The following is a 7598-nucleotide window of genomic DNA, read 5'->3' as shown; positions in this document are numbered from 1 at the left end:
ATATTAAAACTGGGGGAAAAAGAAAGCAGTTTTGGGAGAAATCAAATTAAGAAAGCACTAGAGTTCCACCATCACCTAGCAATCCTATGAAATTTTACCAATTACTTATGATCAACACATGCCACTTTGAAGGTTAGATTTTCCTAATTCATATTCTACTTGGAACCTCCAACATAGAACATATATCTAACATGCAACCCGTTTGAACGTTCGGATCAAATCTGAACATGAAAGACTCATTATCCTTTATGAAAATCCTTTGAAAAACCATGGAACCCTTAAGACGTGGTATTCATCCTAAGTGAAATTACAAATATTAATCACAAGAAGCCAACGTCAATTTCAGGGAACCTTCTGACCAAAATTGCATCAAATTACTTTCTAAAGATCCTAATGATGATCAGGCATTAACACAATTGAAATCATAGAAAATATTATTAAGAAACGGATTGAAAACACCTTCAAGTAGAAAATCTCCAAAACCCTAGCAATTCTCTCTGTCTCCAAAGTTGCAATAAATAAAGCGTAGTGAAATATGGTAGACGGCCAAGCAATATATCTGCTAAGCCCCCACACAAACCTTAAAAACAGGTCCTTTATTCCCCCTAGGAAACTAAAATTAATAATCCAATAAAATAGGAAACATAACCCTAAATTAAATGGTAAAATTTGTCTAAAATCTGAACAGCCACGTTTTGGATCCATAAGCTGCTCCAAAACTGGCCCAATATAGCTGGATTTAATGTTTGGAATATTTTGAACACTTCTCCATAAGGCCACGAACCCATTCGAGGTGATCTTGGGCTAAAAAAACGCAATTTAAGCCCGAAAGCGTCATTTTTCAGCACTGCGCATCGCTCATTTATTTTATCACCAGAAAATAACCACTTGGTGGAAAAATCCCAGATTTTGATACAATCAAGCTAAGTGACTCACGAACGTTCTCCGACTAGAATTACTCCAAAATTCGTCCACTTTATCCAGTTTTGCTCCAAAGGAAATCAAAAGTGCTATATTGAAAATACAATTCAAAGCATCAAAATTCTTCCAAAATATTAACCAAAATGTACTAAGATTAGGGTAAAATATATAATATAAAATCTGCTCATCAAAATACCCCCAAACTTATCTTTTTGCTTGTCCTCAAGAAAAAAAAAACTAGAAAACAAAAATAAAAACTAACAAACTAAACAACTAGCTAAAATTAACTAACAAAAATTTTCTCCTTCAAAGTTTCAATCCATAGCAAATTTTAAAAACTAGAACATCTTTTTAAAAGTTCCAACCAATCCCACCACAGAGTCTAAACCATTTAGAATCAATTAGAAAAGAATTCACAAACTTCCTTTGGTGTAAAGTGAACCAACATAGTTAAGGAGACTCGACTAAAACTCTTACCTCTCGTCCTACTTTATTTCACACATAATAACTTTAAATATAACTATTTTTCTTTTGCTTTTTCAATTTTTTTCTTTTTTTTTTCTCATTTATAACTTTTTTTTTTCAGTAACAATAGTGGTCGTGCAATGTCAGTTCACTTAAGCTTTCGATCCAACCCATGTAGCGAGCTTTAGGTCAATGACTACCAAACCACTAGGGCTTTAGGGCACTAGGTGTAGAACACCCCTAAGGACTTATTAACTCGAGTTAAAAAGGCTACGAAACCAACTAACCACTCTGCCCCATGCCAAAACTCTACCGTTTGACGCGAGAATCACTGCTGATTAGGCAGGACTGGCCCAGTACTAGGCAAAACCTCGGGTGAGACAACTATTACTTTATTCACAATAATAACTGACTTTACTTAAAATAAAAATTAAAAATAAACTTAGACTAAAAGTAAGTGTTTCAATCTCACTCCCCACAAACCATGTTGGTGTGATGTGCAAAGTTCAAAGTATAATTCATGAATTAGTGTCTAAGCAATGATAAATAGAAAAGACTCTACTATGGGATTAATCTTCATCAGGTCCCTTTGTTCTAACGTTTAAAATAATCTATGGATATTAACTTAAAAAGAATGAAAAATTTTAAACTGACACAAAAATCAAAAATTAAAATCCTAAAATTTTACTTTCCCACCCCCAAACTTATGTCACACTTTGTCGTCAAGGTGTGGAAAATAAATGGAAACTAAAAAAAACAAAAAGTAAAACTGGAAAAGACAAAACAAAAGCCTAGACTAAATAAACTAAAAGAAAAAGGAAAACAGAGAAGAAACAAAGAAATTAAAATAAACAAATAATAGAACAAACAGAAAAGAAGGAAAAGAAACACCTGGATTCGAACTTAGGACCTGGGGCTGTGTGAAGACGCGCGGACCACCACGGATAGTGCAACACTTATGTCAACTTGTGCAACAGCTGGTATAGAAAGCGGTGTAGCAGCTGCATGTGTCATTTAAAAAAAAAACCTACCTATTATTGAACACGCATAGGATTCCCTTTTCACTAGCCTCGATCCCTGAGCCACCAAACGACTCTCTGTCTCCCATTTTGAAAATGTCCCTATCCCAACAGACATGACAGGCCACATGTCATGCATCCATATGATGAATTCCTTAGGATTCTAAAAGAAAGGCTCAGATGCACCCATTTCTCTCACTTTTAATTTTGTTTTTCGTTTCAACAAACTCCAGCCCTCTCTCACTAAAAACCCAAACGTACATCCATATCAGAAATAAGTCTCCCATTTTCCTTAACCCACTCTCTTTTTTGCTCTCAGACCCCATATCTTTTTAAAATGAAAATTAGCTTTCATTCTTTCTCATTTTTCTCAATCCTCGCAGCCATCTCATCATTTCAGACCTCCCGTTGTCTCCTCAGTTTGGCACCCCTCTTCATACAAAAAGCCAAACAACATACATACCTCGTGTCTCTCGACCCCATCCATGGTGGAGCGAAACATGCATGTCTAATTCCTCTATGAACTAGAAGCTGAACATGGCAAAGGAAAGGAGAAAACAACGAATATTGTGCAGATCCGGGTATTTCAAAGGTAAAATCTTGTTCACTGTCAGTGATGAACCCCAATATGTGAAACAGTGGCTGCATTACCGTTGCATGTAATTATAATGGTGTGGTCTTTGTGCAGAAACACTCGGATCCATGACAGATCCGAGAGAAAGAATGCTCAAACTGGAGATCCATTGGAGGAAAGGCAGGACGCATCATAAAGGCCATGCTCTATCGATTTGGAAGGTATAAGCACTCATCCCTGTAGAAATTATGATTTTCACAATATCGGGTGTTGTAAGTGATGCACAACGAAGCTAAAACTGAGCCGAGGTTGTATTTAGGTCCTGTTTTGTAAAGATGATGTTTTATGGCTCTACATGGTCTCATGTTGGTGTGCTTTGTGCAGTAAAGGTGGATCACTAATAGATCCGTGGGAAGGAAAGTGGATGGACAAACATCAGCTTCAATGGACAAAAACGGCACAAGCTTCCAAGAGCCCAGATCGGAGCATCTGGGAGGTAAAATTTCATATCCTTGCAATTTCCCACCCCCAAACTTGCATCGCTAAATGAGCTCATATTAATTGCTTTAAATTTTAGCATAGTGTAGATGTGGTTGATGTTAATGCAAACTTGCTGCTGGGTGCATGACTCCAGTATCAGATAAGTTGTCTCTATTTTCCCTTGGTTTCCATGCATGCAACCTGCAATTAACCAATATATGCAAATATTAAAAACGGAGCTAAAATCAACTGCGTAAATAAAGAAAGCAAAATATTTTAGGATTTTTCACGTTTTTATTTTTTTTATTTTATAATTTGTATTTTATTTATTTATTTAAACTTAGGTATGTAAATGCATCTAGAAATTTAACTAATAATAAAAAAATCAAATGAAAAATAAAATAAGGAAAGAGTTTAGAAAAATTGGGTTGCCTTCAAACAAGCGCTTTATTTTAAGTCTGTAGCTAGATGTTGTAGAAGTCCGTTGGCTAGATCACTGGTTCCCTCATAGTCAAAAACTCGCTTGCACCAAATTTCCCTATGCATCGTTTAAGTTGATGTTTGGTAACCTTAAATGGGAAATCTTTACCCTCAGCCGTGATGTCCACATTACCATTCTGAAAAACGTTAGTAACTAGAAAAGGACCTTTCCATCGAGACTCTTGTTTCCCTGGAGATGATTTGAAATAGGAACTTAACAACCACACTTTTTTACCAGGCTGTATTTTTGCACAACTTGGACTGCTTTGCAATTTTTTATTGCCCTTGACATTCAAATGTTTTGGTCAATCTGGTGGCAAATCACATTTTGAGTCTTTATGGGCAGCTTGCCAATAGATGATCTGGTCACAAAATTGGCATGAGGTAAACCATTTAATACATCAACATGCATGCATTCTTGTTTGTCACCTGAATGTATGCTTGCTTCGAACAACTTGAAAACAACCGTTTGATCTTCAACTCGGAATGTTAATGTTCCGACTTCCACATCAATAAGAGTTCAGGCTGTTGCCAAGAATGGGCGGGCCAAAATGATGGGTGTTGTCAAATCCTCATCCATGTCCAACACCATAAAATCAGCCAGTAAATATAAATTGTCAACCTTCACAATAACATCTTCAATGACTCCTCTAGGATAGGTAATTGAATGGTCAGCCAATTGAATAATGTTGGAGGTCGACTTCAGCTCTCCTTCACCTAAACGTTTAAAAACAGAATAAGGCATTAAGTTTACACTAGCACCTAAATCAATTAAAGCATTATTAAAATCACAATTTCCAATGGTGCAAGAGATAGTAAAACTCCTTGGATCTTTTTTCTTTGGAGGCAATTTATGCAATAAGACCGCACTGCACTGTTCTGTCAGAATCACTTTTTCAAAATCAATGAGCTTCTTTTTCTTTGTGCAAACGTCCTTAAAAAACTTGGCATAATATGAAATGTTCTTGATTGCATCAATTAACGGTAGATTAATCTGAACTTTAGACAAAGTCTTCATAAAATTTGTTAACTGTTGATCTTTAACTTTAGGCTTCAACCTTTCGGGATAAGGCATAGGTGGCTCATAAACACGCTTTGCAGTTTTTGTGGTAGCTTTGCAGTATTTTTAGATCTGTCTTGGGGCTACCCAGAATCTGCAAAAGTATCAGATTTAGTTTGGGGCAGTTCTGCTGCCTGTGAATTTCCAGCAGAATTTTCATGTATGTTGTCATAATTTTTGCCAGACTGTAAAGTCCGTATAGCATTGCATTCTTCTCGTCCTCTTGGATTAGGTACTGTTTGACTAGGAAATGTACTCGGTGCTCTTTCTGAAACTTGCAACGCAATCTGCTCAATTTGTTTTTCCATATTTTTCATTGATGCGTGCAGATTTTGGATTTCTTGACTGATAGTATTAGCTAATTTTTCAATTGCTATCTCCCAAGAAGCCTTAGGTGCAGCAGGTTGCTGTACCTGCTGTTGAAATTGAGGCCTAGAGTGCTGATCTTTGTCCCACTTTAAATTAGAATGATCTTTCCAACCTGGGTCGTAAAAATTTGAATACGGGTCATATCTGGGACGCTGGAAATTGTTAAATGAATTAGCCTGCTCTGCTGTAAACTTCGAATAAGCATTTTTAGATGGACAGCTCAAAAAATCATGATTTGTCATGCTGGAAACGCTGCAGGCAGCTTGTAAAGGCTGTTGTACAACAACATGTGAACCTGGGATTCTTTGTAATAACATGTCAAATTTTGCATCAAGCCTTTTCTCCATTTTTTCAATTTGTGCTGTAATATATGGAGAACCGTTAGACATCTCAAAAACGGATCTAGATTGTGGCTGCTCAACTGCCTATTGTTGTGTATCTGTTGCCATTTTTTCAAATAACAAACAAGCCTCTTGTGCAGTTTTATCTTTGTACGAACCTCCGCATGAAGCATTGACAAGAGTTTTTGTAGTCATATTTAACCCTCTGAAAAATATATGCATTTGATCCGTAGTGTTAATACTCGAATGTGGACATTTTCTAATCAACTTCTTGAACCGCTTCCATGCCTCATGAAACTCTTCATTAGGTTTTTCGGCAAAAGATAAAATATGAGTTCTCATATCAAGAGTCTTAGAAGCCGGATAATACTTGTTTAAAATATTTTCACTGAGTTGGGCCCAAGTACTAATGCTTCCAGATGGGAGTGTGAGGAGCCATCTCCTTGCTTGATCTTTTAGAGTGTAAGGAAACAAATGGAGCTTAATAGATTCGGCTGAAAATCCCCTCACCAAAATATTTTTCCAACCCATTAAAAATTCTGCAATATGCATGTTTGGATCGTCAGTTGATAACCCATGAAATGTAGGTAGAATATTCAACACGTGCTGCTTTATTTCAAATGTAGACCCTTCCTTCACTGCTGGATAAGTAATGCAACTTGGTATATTAGTGGTATGAGCTGTTAAAGAATCACCCAAAGGCTGACCTGCCTCTGGAATAATGAATGCCATTTTTCCTTTACTGTGCAGATTCCCAGAAATTGAAGACTGCAAAAAAGTCCCCTGCAGAGAAGGAACCCACTGCAAATTTTTCTCCCTGCGTCTCCTTAAAGTCTGCTCGAGTTATGGATCAAAAGGAAGCAGTTTCTGTACTGTTGAACGGGTGCTGACCATGCACAGATTATCTTTGTAATCTGCACTGTATTGCTGTAATCTGTGAAAAATAAAATAAAAACGAAAATTAAATAATTTTTTTTTCTTTATATATATATATAAACAGCAATAACTAATTGAAAATCTGATTAGTAGGAATTATTTTAAATAATTCCTGGCAATGGCGCCATTTTCATGATAGGGATTTTACTACTCATGTGAACGAGCTAAAAACTCCTATTATACTTGCAAGAATCACAAGGTTGTTGTAGTATAAGCAGATCTCGCAAGGTCGTTCTCCACAGGGATTATTAAATAATTCTAAACTAACCAAATTCCAATTAATTATTGTAAAGTAGAAATTGAGATGATTGATTTTATAACCTACTTAAATTAAAAACGAAATTAACTATTAAAGATAAGACAATTTGCAATATTAAAACTGGGGGAAAAAGAAATAAGTTTTGAGAGAAATCAAATTAAGAAAGCACTAGGGTTCCACCATCACCTTGCAATCCTATGAACTTTTACCAATTACTTATGATCTACACATGCCACTTTGAAGGTTAAATTTTCCTAATTCATATTCTACTTGGAACCTTCAACATAGAACGTATATCTAACATGCAACCCGTCCGGACGTTCGGATCAAATCGGAACATGAAAGACTCATTATCCTTTATGAAAAGACTTTGAAAAACCATGCAACCCTTAAGACGTGGTATTCATCCTAAGGGAAATTACAATTATTAATGACAAGAAGCCATCATCAATTCCAGGAAACCTTCCGACCAAAATTGCATCAAATTACTTTTCTAAAGATCCTAATGGTGATCAAGCATTAAGACAATTAGATAGTTTTTATCCCGGTGATTAACAATTCAAAGTATGCATGCAATCAATCATAAGCAATTAAATAAAAATCACATATTCATGCTAAGGCTCAAGGCTTCGCCCTAGCAAAAGAAATTAGTTATGCATATTCATAATTGAAATCCTAGAAAATATTATTAAGA

General features: G+C 35.9%; 1 long non-coding RNA gene and 1 other non-coding gene across 2 annotated transcripts; both read left to right on the top strand.

The window, feature by feature from the left end:
* The first annotated feature begins 2661 nt into the window (after window positions 1-2661).
* LOC139196490 (uncharacterized) lies at window positions 2662-6678 on the top strand. The gene is made up of 4 exons (XR_011581467.1): window positions 2662-2997; window positions 3094-3200; window positions 3364-3475; window positions 6460-6678. It is a non-coding gene; the product is annotated as an uncharacterized lncRNA (long non-coding RNA).
* Window positions 5950-6054, top strand: LOC114822989 (small nucleolar RNA R71). The gene has a single exon (XR_003771153.1). It is a non-coding gene; the product is annotated as a small nucleolar RNA R71 (small nucleolar RNA).
* Window positions 6679-7598: the final 920 nt, after the last annotated feature.

The sequence above is a fragment of the Malus domestica genome, chromosome 01 (assembly GCF_042453785.1).
Source record: "Malus domestica chromosome 01, GDT2T_hap1".
In the NCBI taxonomy this organism is placed as follows: Eukaryota; Viridiplantae; Streptophyta; class Magnoliopsida; order Rosales; family Rosaceae; genus Malus; species Malus domestica.
This window is presented reverse-complemented; position numbering and strand designations above follow the sequence as displayed.